Source organism: Cibotium barometz, chromosome 50 (genome assembly GCF_041138505.1).
Source record: "Cibotium barometz isolate CiBa-2024 chromosome 50, ASM4113850v1, whole genome shotgun sequence".
Lineage (NCBI taxonomy): Eukaryota > Viridiplantae > Streptophyta > Polypodiopsida > Cyatheales > Cibotiaceae > Cibotium > Cibotium barometz.
Window position 1 is genome coordinate 37,430,129 of NC_141095.1, and position 24,076 is coordinate 37,454,204.

The following is a 24,076-nucleotide window of genomic DNA, read 5'->3' on the forward strand; positions in this document are numbered from 1 at the left end:
CATAATATTACTATAATTTTCAAGCATATAAGTATAAAAACCATCTTCAACCTCTAGCTTCACAAGCCTAGAGTTCGATTTGTGAATTGAGGATTATGACCATTCTTTTGGGGGGGGGGAGATAAACATAAAAGCATTCTAATTTAAGCATAAATGTAAACTTTATGTGATTTATCACTAAAATTCATTAGAGAGCTTCGTTTGCATTAAAGAACCATTCAATTGAATACTTCTCAAGCTTGAGAGGGGTTGAGAAGTGAAAAACATTTAGAAGATTAAGAAAAAGATAATAAAATCACACTTTACCTCTTTTTTTGCTTGATTCTTTAGTCATTGGAGACCCAACCAATCAATTGGTTCGTATGTTGAGGAAGGCTCCAAAAAAGAAGGTTGAAGAGAGAGAGAGAAGCTCCAATCTCTCCAAATTGTAGAGGATTTTTAGAGGATAATAGAAAATATCATTATTTTAGTATAATATTGGCATGGTATAGTTCACAGATTTTTTTACAAAGGACTAAGGATCTATTTATTGGTGAGGGAGATTCAGTTTGGCTGAATTTGGACCTAGTTTGGCTCCCTTTTGATTTGGCTTGATCCAGGAGAGAGGAGAGATAAAAATATCACAATATTTTTGAGTTAAAAACTCCACCACATGTGTGAAATAGGCACCTCCTTGAAGTGCCCCCTTCTCCCTACCAAGGTGTCAAAAATGTATCATTATATCCAAAATATCTCATTTTTTTAGTAATATATCATAGTTTTTTACTAATAAAACTTTTACTCAGCCAACTCTTCATCTTATGTGGGCATTTACTCATTTTTGGGTATTTTTCTTTTATAAATTGGATTTATCTCCTCCCCACACTTGGATTGATCCTATTGGCCCATAAGAATCTTAATTGGACCATAATCCCAAAATTTCTGAAAATCTAGACCCTTAGGCTAAGGTCCTTTTTACCTACTTTCAATTAATTCCAATTGCACATTGGAAAGTTCTTTTTGAAATTCTGTTTCAGCGGAAACCCATTTAGACACTAGGAGGATTTTTATATCCAAAAATACCTCAATTTTGGATAACTTCCCGCTAGACATTTTCTCTCTCTAGGCCAAAACAGGGTAAAACAGGATCTTTCTTTTATTTCAGAGAGGGGAATAATTATAAGATCAGAAGGGAAGTTTCTTACTCCTTTACACCTCAAAAGCTAGAGGGAGGAATCTTACATCCTACCCCACTTAAAAGATGCAAGATATCCTCGTCGCGTAGCTGGAGGTCAAACTCTTTGCCTTAAGATCCAATTGATTCTGGGGTTCCTTATAGTTTGGTCAACCCAACAGAATCCTGGAATAAAGATCCCTTCAGATAGAACTTATTATTAGATAACAATTCATTCAGATCATATCATCAATATCCTTAACACAATAATGGTCCATTAGACCAAAAATTCAATCTTAACATTCCTCCATGGGAATTTCAGGTATGCAGGTTTTTAATTTGTCATCCCTTAACTTGATCCACTGGTTAAAATGTTAACAGTAGCAATCTGTCAGCACAATCCACTAATCTCGTAGTGATTTGCTGAAGCCATTATCGCCATTTTAGTAATTAACATCATTATTGGGATTCATCCCATTCATCCTCATTGTGGCTTTATTCAACTTATCTTCTTTCAACCAGAATTCAGGAATCATTATCTTTCAATCAGAATCCAAATCAACTCATCAATTCTCAACCAAAATTTCTAAAGTCATATCAATCAGCATTCGAATTCATCATCTAGATAGCATTTTTGCTTATAAATTCAAGGTCTTAGATTTACTCGTATATACTGCCAGTAAAGAGCTGCAGTTATACCCTCAGTATATATACTGCCAGTAAAGAGCTGCAGTTATATCCTCAGTATATACGAGTAATCACGGTCCTTGGAATTATAAGGTAAATACCATCATGTCTAGGCCTCAAGTAAGTCAGGGATTCCACATAATTGCGGTACTTCCATCTCAAGACCCAATTATCAACTTATGAATCTTGATTTTGAATATCAATTTGTATGAATTTCATCACACAATTTCAATCTTTTTTTGGTACTTCATAAATTTTTGACTTTCTCGCTTCTTGGTTGTTCCACTTTAGCCAATTCACTCTGATACCAGCTGAAAGGTCCTCGCCTCCTCCGAGCAACGAATTCGGGGGGGGGGGGTGCTAGCAAGAGAAGTTGCACTTCTTGCGCGGGGCAGGACCTCTCACTCGGGGCCTCGCCACACAGATATCCGAACAAGAGACTAATCCCTCAATTCTTCCAAAACCGAACCCAAAAAAACTACCCTCGCATGGAAAGCATGGGCACTTCCTCCGGGATATTTTTACTCTAATGTAAACAAGGTCATCACACTAACCAAACTGATCCGACCAAACCTTTAAGTCACTTGGTCAGATGAAGGAAGAAACTTGCACTTGGATCATAGAGACCAACGCTTTTTCTCTCATTGAGAGGCACAGCCGTTGATTCTTTTTCATAGAACAATTACTATCCGGGATTTACTTCATCTATCGTACCATAATAGAATTAAGTCTCAATTTAGGGATCCATCAGTCCAGCCTAGCCCCATCCACTCTTGTGGGTTAGCCAACCACCCAACCACTGTAGTGATGGGATCCGTTTAAGAATTTGGTTAGGTTTTGTCCCGGGTACCAGGGAAAAGAGTTCGAAGGCCCCCTAGCCGGATTTTCATGCAAACTTCAAGCTAGTCACACCACTCACACACCCAATACGAAATTGCATTTTTCCAAAGATTCAGCTGTCTTTAAAAACAATCTTTAAAAATAGATTCAGTTGTCTTTAAAAATAATCTTTTAATGAAACCATAGTATCGCTCATAATAATCCTCCAAAATATCCGGTTGAATTCTAATTTCTAATCATCTCTTCATTGGTGTACCTATGGCATCATTGGCAACCAAAACGCTCACCACTTGTCCACTTTCAGGGGCCTTTTCAATAGTTCCTTGCTCATAGTACCCGGCAATATATGCACTTATAAAAATCCAGATGGAATCTCCGTTGAAGATCAGCAAGATCAACCAGCAGATCCATATAAAAGAGTCATGGACTTATCCGTTGGAGGACCAGCAAGGACAATCAACCAGATTCATGCCCATATTTAGAAAACAACTCTTACTCCTTGTTCCAATATCTTCCTCGACGCACGTGTGGGTATCTTCGGCGACCCAGAGCCCGAGCACCGTATGGTCAGCACCCTCTAGGATCCTTCGCAGGTCACCTAGCGCTTCACTCATAGGCTGCTTCCTTGGTCCCTCATCCACCGTACCGGAAGCTCACCATTTAAATCGAACCGAGGCTGGTCAAGACCTCGGCCGACCTTGCTACGCGAGACGTCCTCCGTTGACTGTCCTCAGCTATTGCAACTTTATCAGTTAGGTCTCCACGACCTCATTCACAAGACGGTCAAAAAGCTTCCCCAGCATTATTGACATAAAACAGTCATTTAAAAACAGGTCATAAATACAGTGTCTATAACGAACTCTCGTCTTTCCACATCAATCCACATCTACCCATATCCACATCTCATCACATCACATTCATTCATATCTCATCCATTCATATCTACCCCAATCTACATCACATCCATTTCACCTCACATCTCATCCATTCATATCTACCCCAATCTACATCACATCCATTTCAACTCACATCTCATTGCCTAACCCCATCCAGTCCCGTGGGTTAGCCAACCACCCAACCACTGTAGTTAGTGATGGGATCCATTTAAGAATTTGATTAGGTTTTGTCCTGGGTACCAGCGAGGAAAAGAGTTCCCAGGCCCCCTAGCTGGGATCTTCATGCAAACTTCAAGCTAGTCACACCACTTACACACCCAATACGAAATTGCCTTTTCCCACAGATTCAGCTGTCTTTAAAAACAATGTTTTAATGAAACCATAGTATCGCTGATCATAATCCTCCAAAATATCCGGTTGAATTCTAATTTCCAATCATCTCTTCAGTGGTGTACCTATGGCTTTATTGACAACCCGAACGCTCACCACACCTATCCACTCAAGGGCCTTTTCAATAGTTCCTAACCCATAGTACCCACGGCATGATATTTACTTATAAAAATCCAGATAGAATCTCCGTTGAAGATCAGCGAGATCAACCAACAGATCCATATAAAAGAGTCATGGACTCATCCGGTGAGGACCAGCAAGGTCAATCAACCAAATCCATGCCCGAATTCAGAAAACAACTCTTACTCCCTGTTCCAATATCTTCCTCAACGCACGTGTGGGTATCTTCGGCAACCCAGAGCCCGAGCACCGTATGGTCAGTACCCTCTAGGATCACCTTCACAGGTCACCTAGCGCTTCACTAATAGGCCGCTTCCTTGGTCCCTCATCCACCATACCGGAAGCTCACCATTTAAATCAAAGCGAGGAGGCTGGTCAAGACCTCGGCTGACTTTGCTACGCGAGATGTCCTCCGTTGACTCTCGGTCAGCTGTTGTAACTTTATCACTTAGGTCTTCATGACCTCATTCACAAGACGGTCAAAATGCTTCCCCAGCATATTGACATAAAACAATCATTTAAAAAGAAGTCATAAATACAGTTTCTATAACGAACTCTCGTCTTTCCACATCAATCCACATTACTTAATCCACATCCGATTCATATGTATTCCCATTCTCATCCAATCACATCATTTTCCATCTCATCACATCTTTCCGCATTTATCCTTATCACATCTCATCCACTCGCATCTACCCGTATCCACATCTCATCACATCACATTCATTCACATCTCATCCATTCATATCTACCCCGATCCACATCACATCCATTTCACCTCACATCTCATTCATTCACATCTATCCCGATTCACATCTCATCCATTCACATCACATCTCATTCATTCACATCTATCCCATTTCACATCACATCACATCACATTCATTCACATTTATCCCATTTCACATCACATCACATCACATCACATTCATTCACATCACACATCATCCATTCATATCTATCCCAATTTACATCACATCCATATCACACATCATCCATTCACATCCATCCCAATTTACATCACATCCATTTCACATCACATCTCATTCATTCACATCCTGATTCACATCTCATCCATTCACATCCCATATCATTCATTCACATCCTGATTCACATGACATTGTATCTCAGTTATTCACATCCCGATTCACATCACAGTAAATCTCATCCATTCACATCTCATATCATTCATTCACATCCGTCACATTCATTTATATCACTTCCATTTACATCCATCACATCCATTTACATCCATCACATCACATTCATTCATATCCATAACATTCATTCTCATTACCGTCCCATCATATTTATTCTATCCATATTACATCACATCTACATCATATCTCATTCATACACATCCATCCAATCATTCACATGTACGATTACCCACATGTATTCATACATTCACATCCACATATATTCACATCACATCACATCACATCTCATCCACATTCACATCACATTCACAGCCACATCTCTTTTCATCACATCACATCTCATCCATATCCACATCGCATTCACATCCACTTCCCTTTACATCACATCACATCTCATCCACATCCACATTCACATCCATTTACATCACATCACATCCTTTCACATCCACATCCACATTCACATCCATTTAGATCACATCACATCCTTTCACATCCACATCCACATCCATTTATATTACATTCTTTCACATACATATCCACATCCATTTACATCACATTCTTTCACATACACATCCACATCCATTTACTTCACATCTCATCCTTTCATATATCCTCTCATCTCATTCTCATCTCGTCATTCACATCCACATCCATTTACCTCACATCTCATCCACATTCATTTTCATTACACCACATCCTATCACATCCCATTTACATCTTATCACATCCATTCAAATCCTATCGCATCCCATTTACATCTTATCACATCCATTCACATCTTATCACATCCCATTTACATCTTATCACATCCATTCACATCCTATCGCATCCCATTTACATCTTATCACATCCCATTTGCATCTTATCACATTCCGTTTACATCTTATCACATCCATTCACATCCTATCCCCATTTACTAGCTTTTTCTACTTTGATACCGATAATGGGACTTTTTCTAAATTTCTGCCAATTGCTTGGCCTAGATAAAGGTTCTTTTTCTTGACGACTATTTCTATATTGTTTCTCAATTCCTCAATTGAATTATATTCGATAAAAATAATTCATGGGATTTACAAAAATCAATTCTACCCATATTTCCACTTTTGATAATTAATCATAAATTGAATTATACTAAAAATTCCTCTTCTTCCCATTTGATTTCTTGGATCTCAAATACCATGGGAATTCCTCTTTTTGCATTTAATTATTTGCATTCCAATGTCATGGAAATTCTTCTTTTATCATCAAATATTTCTCATAAAATAATTTCCTCTAAAATAAAATATCCATTGATTCAATATGCTAGGAATTTCTCTTTTCTCATTTAAAGGATTGAATTCCAAATGTCATAGGAATTCCTCTTTTATCATTTAAATAATTCTCATGCATTAAAATTTTTTTCCTAAAATTCATCTTTGAATTTAAATAAAATATCCATTAATTCCAATATGCTAGGAATTTCTCTTTTCCCATTTAAATGATTGAATTCCACATGTGATAGGAATTCCTCTTTTATCATGTAAATATTTCTCATAATTTTTTGTTTTCTTAATTTTTTAATTATGCATAAACTTAAAAATTAGTTTTCCATTGAATGTGACAAAAACCATTCTTTTAGCCTAGGATATTCAATCCTAGAATATGGTAGGAAGTCCTCTTTTTACGTTATGCATAAGAATGAATTATGTATAAATTTTCTTAAAAACATTACCATAGCTCCGCTGCTATTACTGGTAATTTTTAATTTTTATAAAAAGAATGAGACATAGTAATGTAATGATAGTATAACTACCTTTAAGCCTTAAATCCAATTTATGGATTTATCTCATAATATTACTATAATTTTCAAGCATATAAGTATAAAAACTATCTTCTTAAACCTCTAGCTTCACAAGCCTAGAGTTCGATTTGTGAATTGAGAATTTCTCCATGAGAAGAATTTCTCCATGAGAAGCACTAGTTGAATAGAGAATTGGTCATAGGAATGACCATTCTTTGGGGGAGAGAGAGATAAACATAAAAGCATTCTAATTTAAGCATAAATGTAAACTTTATGTTATTTATCACTAAAATTCATTAGAGAGCTTCATTTGCATTAAAGAACCATTCAATTGAATACGTCTCAAGCTTGAGAGGGTTGAGAAGTGAAAAACATTTAGAAGATTAAGAAAAAGACCATAAATTACACTTTACCTCTTGTTTTGCTTGATTCTTTAGTCATTAGAGAGGCCCCCAACCAATCAATTGGTTAGTATGTTGAGGAAGGCTCCAAAGAAGGTTGAAGAGAGAGAGAAGCTCCAATCTCTCCAAATTGTAGAGGATTTCTAGAGGATAATAAAAAATATTATTATTTTAGTATAATACTGGCATGGTATAGTTCAGAGTTTTTTTTACAAAGGACGAAGGATCTATTTATAGGTGAGGGAGGTTCAGTTTGGCTGAATTTGGACAAGATTTGGACCTGGTTTGGCTCTCTTTTGATTTGGTTTGATCCAAGAGAGAGGAGAGATAAAAATATCACAATAATTTTAAGTTAAAAACTCCACCACATGTGTGAAATAGGCGCCTCCTTGAAGTGCCCCCTTCTCCTTACCAAGGTGTCAAAAATGTATCATTATACCCAAAAAATCTCATTTTTTAGTAATATATCATAGTTTTTTTTACTAATAAACCTTGTACTCAGTCAATTCCTTATCTTATGTGGGCATTTACTCATTTTTGGGTATTTTCTTTTATAAATTGGATTTATCTCCTCCCCACACTTGGATTGATCCTATTGGCCCATAGGAACCTTAATTCTACCATAATCCAAAAATTTGTGAAAATCTAGACCCTTAAGCTAAGGTCCTTTATACCTACTTTCAATTAATTCCAATTGCACATTGGAAAGTTCTTTTTGAATTTCTGTTTCAAGGGAAACCATTTTGGACACTAGGAGGATTTTTATATCAAAAAATTTCTCAATTTTGGATTACCTCCCTCTAGACATTTTCTCTCTCCATGCCAAAATTTCTGGCATCCATTCGGCATCTTGAATAAGATGAGTGCGTATAGTTTACACCTCAAAAGCTAGAAGGAGGAATCTTACATCCTACCCCACTTAAAAGACGCGAGATGTCCTCATCGCGTAGCTGGAGGTCAAACTCTTTGCCTTAAGATCTAACTGATTCTGGGGTTCCTTATAGTCTGGTCAACCCAAGAGAATCCTGGGGTAAAGATCCCTTCAGATAGAACTCATTATCACATAACAATTCATTCAGATCATATCATTCATATCCTTAACACAATAATGGTCCTTTAGATTGAAAATTGATATCTGAACATTCCTCCATGGGAATTTCAGGTATGCACGTTTTTAATTTGTCATCCCTTAACTTGATCCACTGCTTCAAGTAATTATCACCATTCTAGTTATTAACATCATTACTGGGATTCGTCCCATTCATCCTCATTGTGGCTTTATTCAACTTATCTTCTTTCAACCAGAATTCAGGAATCATTATCTTTCAATCAGAATCCAAATCAACTCATCAATTCTCAACCAGAATTTCTAAAGTCATATCAACCAGCATTCGAATTCATCATCTAGATAGCATTTTTGCTTATAATTTCAAGGTCTTAGATTTACTCGTATATACTACCAGCAGTAAAGAGTTGCAGTTATACCCTCGGTACATACGGGTAGTCACAGTCCTTGGAATTATAAGGTAAATACCATCATATCTAGGCCTCAAGCAAGTTAGGGATTCCACATAATTGCGGTACTTCCATCTCAAGACCCAATTATCAACTTATGAATCTTCATTCTGAATATCAATTTGTGTGAATTTCATCACACAATTTCAATCTTTTTTTGCTACTTCATAAATTTTTGACTTTCTGGCTGCTCGGTTGTTCCACTTTAGCCAATTCGCTCTGATACCAGCTGAAAGATCCCCGCCCCCTCTGTGCAACAAATTCGGGGGTGCTAGCAGTGGAAGTAGCACTTCTTACGCGGGGCAGGACCTCTCACTCAAGGCCTCGCCCACGGATATCCGGACAAGAGACTAATCCCTCGATTCTTCCAAAACCGAACCCGAAAAAACCTTCCTCGCCTGGAAAGCACGGGCGCTTCCTCCGGGATATTTTTACTCAAACGTAGTCAAGGTCATCATTGATCAAACTGATCCGACCGAACCTGTAAGTCTTTTGGTCAGATCAAGGAAGAAACTTTCACTTGGATCATAGAGACCAATGCCTTTTTTCTCATTGAGAGAGGCACAACCGTTGATTCTTTTCCATAGAATAATTACTATCCGGTATTTACTTCATCTATCGTACCATAACAGAATTGAGTCTCTCAATTTAGGGATCCATCAGTCCACCTTACTAACCCCATCCAGTCCCCTGGGTTAGCCAACCGCCCAACCACTATAGTAAGAATTTGGTTAGGTTTTGTCCCGGGTACCAGGGAAAAGAGTTCCCAAGCCCCCTAGCCGGATCTTCATGCAAACTTCAAGCTAGTCACGCCACTTACACACCCAATACGAAATTGCCTTTTTCCATAGATTCAACTGTCTTTAAAAACAATATTTTAATGAAACCATAGTATCGCTGATCATAATCCTCCAGAATATCCGATTGAATTCTAATTTCCAATCATCTCTTCATTGGTGTACCTATGGCATCATTAGCAACCAGAACGCTCACCACTTGTCCACTCAGGGGCCTTTTCAATAGTTCCTAGCTCATAGTACCCGACAACATATTCACTTATAAAAATCCAGATGGAATCTCCGTTGAAGATCAGCAAGATCAATGAACAGATCCATATAAAAGAGTCATGGACTCATCCGTTGAGGACTAGCAAGGTCAATCAACCAGATCCATGCCCGAATTCAGAAAACAACTCTTACTCCCTGTTCCAATATCTTCCTCGATGCAAGTGTGGGTATCTTCGGTGACCCTGAGCCCGAGCACCGTATGGTCAGCACCCTCTAGGATCCTTCGCAAGTCACCTAGTGCTTCACTCATAGGCTGCTTCCTTGGTCCCTCATCCACCGTACCGGAAGCTCACTATTTAAATCAAACTGAGGAGGCTGGTCAAGACCTCGGCTGACCTTGCTACGCGAGATGTCCTCCGTTGACTCTCGGTCAGCTGTTGCAACTTTATCACTTAGGTCTTCACGACCTCATTCACAAGACGGTCAAAATGCTTCCCCAACATTATTGACATAAAACAGTCATTTAAAAACAGGTCATGGATACAGTTCATAAAACAGTCATTTAAAAACAGGTCATAAATACAGTTCATAAAAAAGTCATTTAAAAATAGGTCATAAATACAGTTTCTTTAACGAACTCTCGTCTTTCCACATTGTTCCACATCAATCCACATTACTTAATCCACATCCAATTCATATGTATTCCCATTCTCATCTAATCACATCATTTTCCATCTCATCACATCTTTCCCATTCTCATCTAATCCACATTACTTAATCCACATCCAATTCATATGTATTCCCATTCTCAGCTAATCATATCATTTTCCATCTCATCACATCTTTCCTCATTTATCCTCATCACATCTCATCCACTCGCATCTACCCATATCCACATCTCATCACTACACATTCATTCACATCTCATCCATTCATATCTACCCCAATCCACATCACATCCATTTCACCTCACATCTCATTCATTCACATCTATCTCGATTCACATCTCATCCATTCACATCACATCTCATTCATTCACATCTATCCCGTTTCACATCACATCACATCACATTCATTCACATCACACATCATCCATTCACATCTATCCCAATTTACATCCATTTCACATCACATCTCATTCATTCACATCCCGATTCACATCTCATCCATTCACATCCCATATCATTCATTCACATCTCGATTCACATGACATCGCATCCATTTCACATCACATCTCATTCATTCACATCATGATTCACATCTCATCCATTCACATCCCATATCATTCATTCACATCCCGATTCACATGACATCGCATCTCATTCATTCACATCCCGATTCACGTCACATTACATCTCATCCATTCACATCCCATATCATTCATTCACGTCCGTCACATTCATTTACATCACATCCATTTACATCCATCACATCACATTCATTCATATCCATCACATTCATTCTCATTACCATCCCATCATATACATTCTATCCACATTACATCACATCCACATCATATCTCATTCATACACATCCATCCAATCATTCACATGTACGATTACCCACATCTATTCATACATTCACATCTATCACTTTACATCCACATATATTCACATCACATCTCCTCCACATTCACATCCACATCCCTTTTCATCACATCACATCTCATCCATATCCACATCACATTCACATCCACTTCCCTTTACATCACATCACATCTTATCCACATCCACGTTCACATCCATTTACATCCTTTCACATCCACATCCACATTCACATCCATTTAGATCACGTCACATCCTTTCACATCCACATCCACATCCATTTATATCATATTCTTTCACATACATATCCACATCCATTTACATCACATTCTTTCACATACACATCCACATCCATTTACTTCCCATCTCATCCTTTCATATATCCTCTCATCTCATTCTCATCTTATCATTCACATCCACATCCATTTACTTCACATCTCATCCGCATTTATTTTCATTACACTAGATCCTATCACATCCCATTTACATCTTATCACATCCATTCAAATCCTATCGCATCCCATTTACATCTTATCACATCCATTCACATCTTATCACATCCCATTTACATCTTATCACATTCCATTTACTTCTTATCACATTCATTCACATCCTATCGCATCCCATTTACATCTTATCACATCCCATTTACATCTTATCACATTCCATTTACATCCATTCACATCCTATCTCCATTTAGTAGCTTTTTCTACTTCAATACGGATAATGGGACTTTCTTTCAAATTTCTGCTAATTGCTTGGCCTAGATAAAGGTTCTTTCTCTCAATGACTATTTCCATCTTCTTTCTCAATTCCTCAATTGAATTATATTCAATAAAAAGAATTCATGGGATTTACAAAAATCAACTCTACCCATATTTCCACTTTTGATAATTAATCATAAATTGAATTATACTAAAAATTCCTCTTCTTCCCATTTGATTTCTTGGATCTCAAATACCATGGGAATTCCTCTTTTTGCATTTAATTATTTGCATTCCAATGTCATGGGAATTCTTCTTTTATCATCAAATATTTCTCATAAAATAAATTCCTCCAAAATAAAATATCCATTGATTCAATATGCTGGGAATTTCTCTTTTCTCATTTAAATGATTGAATTCCAAATGTCATAGGAATTCCTCTTTTATCATTTAAATAATTCCCATGCATAAAATAAATTTTCCTAAAATTCATCTTTGAATTTAAATAAAATATCCATTAATTCCAATATGCTAGAAATTTCTCTTTCCCATTTAAATGATTGAATTCCAAATGTCATAGGAATTCCTCTTTTATCATGTAAATAGTTCTCATAATTTTCTCTTTTCTTAATCTCTTAATTACGCATAAACTTAAAAATTAGTTTTCCATTGAATGTGACAAAACCATTCTTTTAGCCTAGGATATTCAATCCTAGAATATGGTAGGAAGTCCTCTTTTAGCCTAGGATATTCAATCCTAGAATATGGTAGGATGTCCTCCTTTTACGTTATGCATAAGAATGAACTATGTATCAATTTTCTTAAAAAATTTACCATAGCTCCGCTGCTATTTCTGGTAATTTTTAATTTTTATGAAAAGAATAAAACATAGTAATGTAATTATGATAGTATAACTATGTTTTAGCCTTAAATCTAGTTTATGGATTTATCTCATAATATTACTATAATTTTCAAGCATATAAGTATAAAAACCATCTTCAACCTCTAGCTTCACAAGCCTAGAGTTCGATTTGTGAATTGAGGATTATGACCATTCTTTTGGGGGGGGGAGATAAACATAAAAGCATTCTAATTTAAGCATAAATGTAAACTTTATGTGATTTATCACTAAAATTCATTAGAGAGCTTCGTTTGCATTAAAGAACCATTCAATTGAATACTTCTCAAGCTTGAGAGGGGTTGAGAAGTGAAAAACATTTAGAAGATTAAGAAAAAGATAATAAAATCACACTTTACCTCTTTTTTTGCTTGATTCTTTAGTCATTGGAGACCCAACCAATCAATTGGTTCGTATGTTGAGGAAGGCTCCAAAAAAGAAGGTTGAAGAGAGAGAGAGAAGCTCCAATCTCTCCAAATTGTAGAGGATTTTTAGAGGATAATAGAAAATATCATTATTTTAGTATAATATTGGCATGGTATAGTTCACAGATTTTTTTACAAAGGACTAAGGATCTATTTATTGGTGAGGGAGGTTCAGTTTGGCTGAATTTGGACAAGATTTGGACCTAGTTTGGCTCCCTTTTGATTTGGCTTGATCCAGGAGAGAGGAGAGATAAAAATATCACAATATTTTTGAGTTAAAAACTCCACCACATGTGTGAAATAGGCACCTGCCCCCTTCTCCCTACCAAGGTGTCAAAAATGTATCATTATACCCAAAATATCTCATTTTTTTTAGTAATATATCATAGTTTTTTACTAATAAAACTTTTACTCAGCCAACTCTTCATCTTATGTGGGCATTTACTCATTTTTGGGTATTTTTCTTTTATAAATTGGATTTATCTCCTCCCCACACTTGGATTGATCCTATTGGCCCATAAGAATCTTAATTGGACCATAATCCCAAAATTTCTGAAAATCTAGACCCTTAGGCTAAGGTCCTTTTTACCTACTTTCAATTAATTCCAATTGCACATTGGAAAGTTCTTTTTGAAATTCTGTTTCAGCGGAAACCCATTTAGACACTAGGAGGATTTTTATATCCAAAAATACCTCAATTTTGGATAACTTCCCGCTAGACATTTTCTCTTTCTAGGCCAAAACAGGGTAAAATAGGATCTTTCTTTTATTTCAGAGAGGGGAATAATTATAAGATCAGAAGGGAAGGTTCTTACTCCTTTACACCTCAAAAGCTAGAGGGAGGAATCTTACATCCTACCCCACTACGCAAGATATCCTCGTCGCATAGCTGGAGGTCAAACTCTTTGCCTTAAGATCCAATTGATTCTGGGGTTCCTTATAGTTTGGTCAACCCAACAGAATCCTGGGATAAAGATCCCTTCAGATAGAACTTATTATCAGATAACAATTCATTTAGATCATATCATCAATATCCTTAACACAATAATGGTCCATTAGACCAAAAATTCAATCTTAACATTCCTCCATGGGAATTTCAGGTATGCAGGTTTTTAATTTGTCATCCCTTAACTTGATCCACTGGTTAAAATGTTAACAGTAGCAATCTGTCAGCACAATCCACTAATCTCATAGTGATTTGCTGAAGCCATTATCGCCATTTTAGTAATTAACATCATTATTGGGATTCATCCCATTCATCCTCATTGTGGCTTTATTCAACTTATCTTCTTTCAACCAGAATTCAGGAATCATTATCTTTCAATCAAAATCCAAATCAACTCATCAATTCTCAACCAGAATTTCTAAAGTCATATCAATCAGCATTCGAATTCATCATCTGGATAGCATTTTTGCTTATAAATTCAAGGTCTTAGATTTACTCGTATATACTGCCAGTAAAGAGCTGCAGTTATACCCTCAGTATATATACTGCCAGTAAAGAGCTGCAGTTATATCCTCAGTATATACGAGTAATCACGGTCCTTGGAATTATAAGGTAAATAGCATCATGTCTAGGCCTCAAGCAAGTCAGGGATTCCACATAATTGCGGTACTTCCATCTCAAGACCCAATTATCAACTTATGAATCTTCATTTTGAATATCAATTTGTATGAATTCCATCACACAATTTCAATCTTTTTTTGGTACTTCATAAATTTTTGACTCTCGCTTCTTGGTTGTTCCACTTTAGCCAATTCACTCTGATACCAGCTGAAAGGTCCTCGCCTCCTCCGAGCAACGAATTCGGGGGGGGGGGGGGGTGCTAGCAAGAGAAGTAGCACTTCTTGCGCGGGGCAGGACCTCTCACTCGGGGCCTCGCCACAGATATCCGAACAAGAGACTAATCCCTCAATTCTTCCAAAACCGAACCCAAAAAAACTACCCTCGCATGGAAAGCATGGGCACTTCCTCCGGGATATTTTTACTCTAATGTAAACAAGGTCATCACACTAACCAAACTGATCCGACCAAACCTTTAAGTCACTTGGTCAGATGAAGGAAGAAACTTGCACTTGGATCATAGAGACCAACGCTTTTTCTCTCATTGAGAGGCACAGCCGTTGATTCTTTTTCATAGAACAATTACTATCCGGGATTTACTTCATCTATCGTACCATAATAGAATTAAGTCTCAATTTAGGGATCCATCAGTCCAGCCTAGCCCCATCCACTCTTGTGGGTTAGCCAACCACCCAACCACTGTAGTGATGGGATCTGTTTAAGAATTTGGTTAGGTTTTGTCCCGGGTACCAGGGAAAAGAGTTCGCAGGCCCCCTAGCCGGATTTTCATGCAAACTTCAAGCTAGTCACACCACTCACACACCCAATACGAAATTGCCTTTTTCCACAGATTCAGCTGTCTTTAAAAACAATCTTTAAAAATAGATTCAGTTGTCTTTAAAAACAATCTTTTAATGAAACCATAGTATCGCTCATAATAATCCTCCAGAATATCCGGTTGAATTCTAATTTCCAATCATCTCTTCATTGGTGTACCTATGGCATCATTGGCAACCAAAACGCTCACCACTTGTCCACTCAGGGGCCTTTTCAATAGTTCCTTGCTCATAGTACCCGGCAATATATGCACTTATAAAAATCCAGATGGAATCTCCGTTGAAGATCAGCAAGATCAACCAGCAGAACCATATAAAAGAGTCATGGACTTATCCATTGGAGGACCAGCAAGGACAATCAACCAGATTCATGCCCATATTTAGAAAACAACTCTTACTCCTTGTTCCAATATCTTCCTCGATGCACGTGTGGGTATCTTCGGCGACCCAGAGCCCGAGCACCGTATGGTCAGCACCCTCTAGGATCCTTCGCAGGTCACCTAGCGCTTCACTCATAGGCCGCTTCCTTGGTCCCTCATCCACCGTACCGGAAGCTCACCATTTAAATCGAACCGAGGCTGGTCAAGACCTCGGCCGACCTTGCTACGCGAGACGTCCTCCGTTGACTGTCCTCAGCTGTTGCAACTTTATCAGTTAGGTCTCCACGACCTCATTCACAAGACGGTCAAAAAGCTTCCCCAGCATTATTGACATAAAACAGTCATTTAAAAACAGGTCATAAATACAGTGTCTATAACGAACTCTCGTCTTTCCACATCAATCCACATCTACCCATATCCACATCTCATCACATCACATTCATTCATATCTCATCCATTCATATCTCATCCATTCATATCTACCCCAATCTACATCACATCCATTTCACCTCACATCTCATCCATTCATATCTCATCCATTCATATCTACCCCAATCTACATCACATCCATTTCACCTCACATCTCATTCATTCACATCTATCCCGATTCGTATCTCATCCATTCACATCACATCACATCTCATTCATTCACATCTATCTCGTTTCACATCACATCACATCACATTCATTCACATCACACCATCCATTCACATCTATCCCAATTTACATCACATCTCATTCATTCACATCCCGATTCACATCTCATCCATTCACATCCCGATTCACATGATATCGCATCTCATTCATTCACATCCCGATTCACATCACATAACTTCTCATCCATTCACATCCCATATCATTCAGTCATGTCCGTCACATTCATTTGCATCACATCCATCACATCACATTCATTCATATCCATCACATTCATTCTCATTACCATCCCATCATATACAGTCTATCCACATTACATCACATCCACGTCATATCTCATTCATACACATCCACATCATCCAATCATTCACATGTACGATTACCCACATCTATTCATACATTCACATCTATCACTTCACATCCATATATATTCACATCACATCACATCACATCTCATCCACATTCACATCACATTCACATCCACATCCCTTTTCATCACATCACATCTCATCCATATCCACATCACATTCACATCCACTTCCCTTTACATCACATCACATCTTATCCACATCCACATTTACATCACATCACATCCTTTCACATCCACATCCACATTCACATCCATTAAGATCACGTCACATCCTTCACATCCTTATCCACATCCATGTATATCACATTCTTTCACATACATATCCACATCCATTTACATCACATCCTTTCACATACACATCCACATCCATTTACTTCCCATCTCATCCTTTTACATATCCTCTCATCTCATTCTCATCTCATTCTCATCTCATCATTCACATCCACATCCATTCACTTCACATCTCATCCACATTCATTTTCATTACACCACATCCTATCAAATCCCATTTACATCTTATCACATCCATTCACATCCTATCGCATCTTATCACATCCATTCACATCTTATCACATCCCATTTACATCTTATCACATTACATCTATATCTTATCACATCCTATCGCATCCCATTTACATCTTATAACATCCTATCACATCCCATTTACATCTTATCACATTTCATTTACATCCTATCGCATCCCATTTACATCTTATCACATCCCATTTACATCTTATCACATTTCATTTACATCCTATCGCATCCCATTTACATCTTATCACATTCCATTTACATCCTATCACATCCCATTTACATCTTATCATATCCATTCACATCCTATCCCCATTTAGTAGCTTTTTCTACTTCGATACCGATAATGGGACTTTTTCTAAATTTCTCCCAATTTCTTGGCCTAGATAAAAGTTCTTTCTCTCGAGACGACTATTTCCATCTTCTTTCTCAATTCCTCAATTGAATTATATTCGATAAAAAGAATTCATGGGATTTACAAAAATCAATTCTACCCATATTTTCACTTTTGATAATTAATCATAAATTGTATTATACTAAAAATTCCTCTTCTTCCCATTTGATTTCTTGGATCTCAAATACCATGGGAATTCCTCTTTTTGCATTTAATTATTTGCATTCCAATGTCATGGGAATTCTTCTTAAATTATCATCAAGTATTTCTCATAAAATAAATTCCTCTAAAATAAAATATCCATTGATTCAATATGCTAGGAATTTCTCTTTTCTCATTTAAATGATTGAATTCCAAATGTCATAGGAATTCCTCTTTTATCATTTAAATAATTCTCATGCATAATTTTTTTTCCCTAAAATTCATCTTTGAATTGAAATAAAATATCCATTAATTTTAATATTCTAGGAATTTCTCTTTTTCCATTTAAATGATTGAATTCCAAATGTCATAGGAATTTCTCTTTTATCATGTAAATAGTTCTCATATTTTTCTCTTTTCTTAATTTTTTAATTATGCATAAACTTAAAAATTAGTTTTCCATTGAATGTGACAAAAACCATTCTTTTAGTCTAGGATATTCAATCCTAGAATATGGTAGGAAGTCCTCTTTTAGCCTAGGAAATTCAATCCTAGAATATGGTAGGAAGACCTCTTTTTACGTTATGCGTAAGAATGAATTACGTATCAATTTTCTTAAAAAATTTACCATAGCTCCATTGCTATTACTAGTAAAATTTTAATCTTTATGAAAAGAATAAAACATAGTAATGTAATTATGATAGTATAACTACGTTTTAGCCTTAAATCTGATTTATGGATTTATCTCATAATATTACTATAATTTTCAAGCATATAAGTATAAAAACCATCTTCTTAAACCTCCAGCTTCACAAGCCTAGAGTTCGATTTGTGAATTCAGGATTTCTCCATGAGAAGCACTAATTGAATAGAGAATTGGTCATAAAAATGACCATTCTTTGGGGGGGAGAGATAAACATAAAAGCATTCTAATTTAAGCATAAATGTAAACTTTATATGATTTATCACTAAAATGCATTAGAGAGCTTCGTTTGCATTAAAGAACCATTCAATTGAATACTTCTCAAGCTTGAGAGGGGTTGAGAAGTGAAAAACATTTAGAAGATTAAGAAAAAGACCATAAAAACACACTTTACCTCTTGTTTTGCTTGATTCTTTAGTCATTGGAGAGGCCCCTAACCAATCAATTGGTTCCTATGTTGAGGAAGGCTCCAAAAAAGAAGGTTGAAGAGAGAGAGAGAGAAGCTCCAATCTCTCCAAATTGTAGAGGATTTTTAGAGGATAATAGAAAATATCATTATTTTAGTATAATACTTGCATGGTATAGTTTATGGATTTTTTTACAAAGGACTAAGGATCTATTTATAGGTGAGGGAGGTTCAGTTTGGCTGAATTTGGACAAGATTTGGACCTAGTTTGGCTTCCTTTTGATTTGGCTTGATCCAGGAGAGAGGAGAGATAAAAATATCACAATATTTTTGAGTTAAAAACTCCACCACATGTGTGAAATAGGCACCTCCTTGAAGTGCCCCCTTCTCCCTACCAAGGTATCAAAAATGTATCATTATACCCAAAATATCTCATTTTTTTAGTAATATATCATAGTTTTTTACTAATAAAACTTGTACTCAGCCAACTCTTCATCTTATGTGGACATTTACTCATTTTTGGGTATTTTTCTTTTGTAAATTGGATTTATCTCCTCCCCACACTTGGATTGATGCTATTGGCCCATAGGAATCTTAATTGGACCATAATCCAAAAATTTCTGAAAATCTAGACCCTTAGACTAAGGTCCTTTATACCTATTTTCAATTAATTCCAATTGCACATTGGAAAGTTCTTTTTGAAATTCTGTTTCAGCAGAAACCCATTTAGACACTAGGAGGATTTTTATATCCAAAAATATCTTAGTTTTGGATAATATTAAGTGATTGCATGGCCTACCCATGAGAATAGTAAGTGATCGAGATCCCAAGATTACTTCAAGGTTCTGGACTGCATTTTTCAAAGCAGTGGGAACTTTCTTGGATCTCAGCACACTGCTTATCACCCTGAGACCGATGGTCAAACTGAAAGGGTAAACCAAGTAATCGAAGATATACTTTTCGGACATGCTATGGCAGGGAACCCAAGAAGTGGCTAAGCTATCTGCACCTAGTCGAGTTCGCCTACAATGCTTCTTATTACCACCGAAGTATCGGGATGAGCCCTTTTAAAGCTCTGTATGGACAAGATTGCTTAACGCCATTAACTTTGTCCGACCCATTGATTAGGGTCGAGATGTCCAGAGAGATGCTTGATGACATGGAGCAGCAGATGCAATCAATTTGTAAAGATATTTATGGTCTTCATTAGAGTACGGCCCAAGAGAAGTTCTCTATCTCTTGGGAAGTACAAGAAGTTATCCCCCAGATATTGTGGACCATATCTGATTACAAAGAAGGTAGGTGACTTAGCCTACGAGCTTCTTCTGCCTCCTCATCTCAAAGTTCATAATGTATTTCATGTAAGGCTTCTAAAGAAATATGTACCAAGCCCAAATCATGTACTTGGTGATGAAATCCTAACCTCTTCAACCCAAGGGCAAATGGAACTCCAACCTGAAGAAATTCTTGATGTTTGAGAAAAGATTTTCAGGAACAGAATTCTCAGAGAATTATTGGTGAAATGGAAGTTCTATCCTTTTGAAGATGCCACCTGGGAGAATGAAGCCGATCTCTTGCGGGATTACCCCTAGTTTCTGCGAGATGAGGGCATCTCGCGTTTTTCAAGTGGGAGAGAATGTAAGATTCCTCCCCAGCCTCTCAAGATGTCCAGCATCTTCCCCTGTAATCAAATCCCTCTTCAGAAATATAAAAGATCTACCAGTTTTGGCCTAGAGAGAGAAAATCTTCTAGAGAGTGGTAATTCAGTTTTTAAATATTTTTGGATAGAAAAATATCTCATCTTATTAAAATAAGTTTCCCTGAAACAGAAGTTCAAAAAGATTTCCAGAAGGTGCATTAGAAATTAAGTATAATCTGTTCAAGAGGCATTATCCTGGGGGTCAAGATTTTTTCGAAATTTTAAATTAAGGTTCCTATGGACCAATAAGATTCATCCAAATGTAGGGAGGAGATAAATGAAGAAATAAAAGAAAATTCCCCCAAAAATGAGTAAATACTCACATAAGATGAAGAGTTGACTAAGGACAAGGTTAATAGTTAAAAAAGAGAGATATTTAGAAGTAATGGTGCATTTTTGACACCTCAGTATGGGAGAATTTCCCTCATGAAGGAAGCGCCTATTTCACATGTGTGAGAGAGTTTTAAACTCCCAAATAATGAGATATTTTTATCTCTCCTGTTTCAACTAGATCCAAAAAGTGGACTAAACTGACCCAAAAATTGTCAAAAATTGACCAAACTGATTTGGAAAATTCTAGAATCAGTTGGCTTGGTTAGAAGCTCACTTTTTCCTATAAATAGAAGCCTTCTCCTTTTTTGAAACTCAATAGTGTTTTTGCATTGTTACTCTGCTTCTCCCAAGTGCCAAAAACTGTGAATTTTACTCCTAATTCATTAGTTTTTGACCTTCCCTCTTCTAAAAGATTGGCGGCCACTCTTGTTTCAAACAAGAGTAGAACCCTCAAACCATCAAGCCAAAGGAAAGCTCTCAAATTATCCATGTAAGTTGGAGATTCTTCTCTTTTCTATTTCTTTTTATGGTTTTTTAAGATTTTTGTCTTCTCTAAAATAAAATGATGTTATGCCTCATTGAAAAAAGGCATTCCCCTCTCTTCTTTAGTAAATCCAACCATTCTTTATCCTAGATGATTGATTATTGGATAAAATCAAGTTTTTCATAATGTTTCTCTTAAATAAGTAGAAAATGTTTACATTAGAATGATTTAAATACTCTTGGTGAGCTTCTAATTAATTTTAGAGAGTTAAAATTTGAAAAATGGTCAACCATACAAAGGAGGTTATGGTGAAATTTTTTAAAAATTTATGAAATAAATTTCATCTTTTATTAATCAAAAAGAGTAATCCCCATTGTTAGAGTATTCTAAAAGTGTCATTTTCATTCATGCATAGAAAGATGCATATTGATTAATTTTTATAAAAGAATGATTTTCAATAGAATTAAATTCTATGTATAGAAAGATACATATTGATAATTTTTTTAATTATGAAATTGTTACTTTCTTCATTATGGATTTTTATGCATAAAATAATGCATAAAGTATATTTTTTAATTATAAAAGAGTTACTTTTATCTTTATTGATTTCTTTGCATAAAAGAATATTTTTTTAAATTATAAAGTGTTACTTTTATCATTATTGAATTCTATGCATAAAAGTATGCATAAAAGAATATTTTTTTAATTATAAAAGAGTTACTTTTATCATTATTGATTTCTATGCATAAAAGTATGCATAAAAGAGTATTTTTAAAATTATAAAAGTGTTACTTTTATCATTATTTAATTCTATGCATAAAAGTATGCATTAAAGAATATTTTTTATTATAAAAGAGTTACTTTTATCATTATTAATTTCTATGCATAAAAGAATATTTTTTTATTATAAAAGTGTTATTTTTATCATTATTGATTTCTATGCATAAAAGTATGCATTTAAAAAAATATTATAAAAGTGTTACTTTTATCATTATTGATTTCTATGCATAAAAGTATGCATAAAAGAATATTTTTTATTATAAAAGTGTTACTTTTATCATTATTGATTTCTATGCATAAATGGGTGCATAAAAACATTTTTTTATATTAAAAGTGTGATTTTCATCATAAATGATTTTTATGCATAAATGGGTGCATAAAAGATATTTTTTATATTAAAAGTGTGATTTTCATCATAAATAATTTTTATGCATAAACATATGCATAAAAGATATTTTTTTATATTAAAAGTATGATTTCCATCATAAATGATTTTTATGCATAAATGGATGCATAAAAGAAATTCTTTTATGTTAAAAGAGTGATAAAACATCATAAATGATTTGTATGCATAAAAGATATTTTTTTATATTAAAAATATGATTTTCATCATAAATGATTTTTATGCATAAAAGAAATTCTTTTATGTTAAAAGAGTGATTTTCATCATAAATGATTTGTATGCATAAAAGAAATTCTTTTATGTTAAAAGAGTGATTTTCATCATAAATGATTTGTATGCATAAAAGAAATTCTTTTCATCATAAATGATTTGTATGCATAAAAGAAATTCTTTTATGTTAAAAGAGTGATTTTCAGCATAAATGATTTGTATGCATAAAAGAAATTCTTTTCATCATAAATGATTTGTATGCATAAAAGAAATTCTTTTCATCATAAATGATTTGTATGCATAAAAGAAATTCTTTTATATTAAAAGAGTGATTTTCATCATAAATGATTTGTATGCATAAAAGAAATTCTTTCATGTTAAAAGAGTGATTTTCATCATAAATTATTTTTGTGATGATAAAAGTGTGACTTTCATTAGAATTGGATTTTATGCATATAGAATTTTTATATTTAAATAAGGGTTCTCTTAATCTTCTGTTTAATTTTCGCAAAAATTAGAAAAATGAATAAGTAGATAATCTGTGAGAAGTTATGCTACCGTTTCATATTCACTAAGATGGTAATGAGAAAATTCAGTTAAACTATCGAAACCAGAGATCGAGATAAATGATTATTTTATTCCTCATAAGAAATTCATGTTTTAGAAAT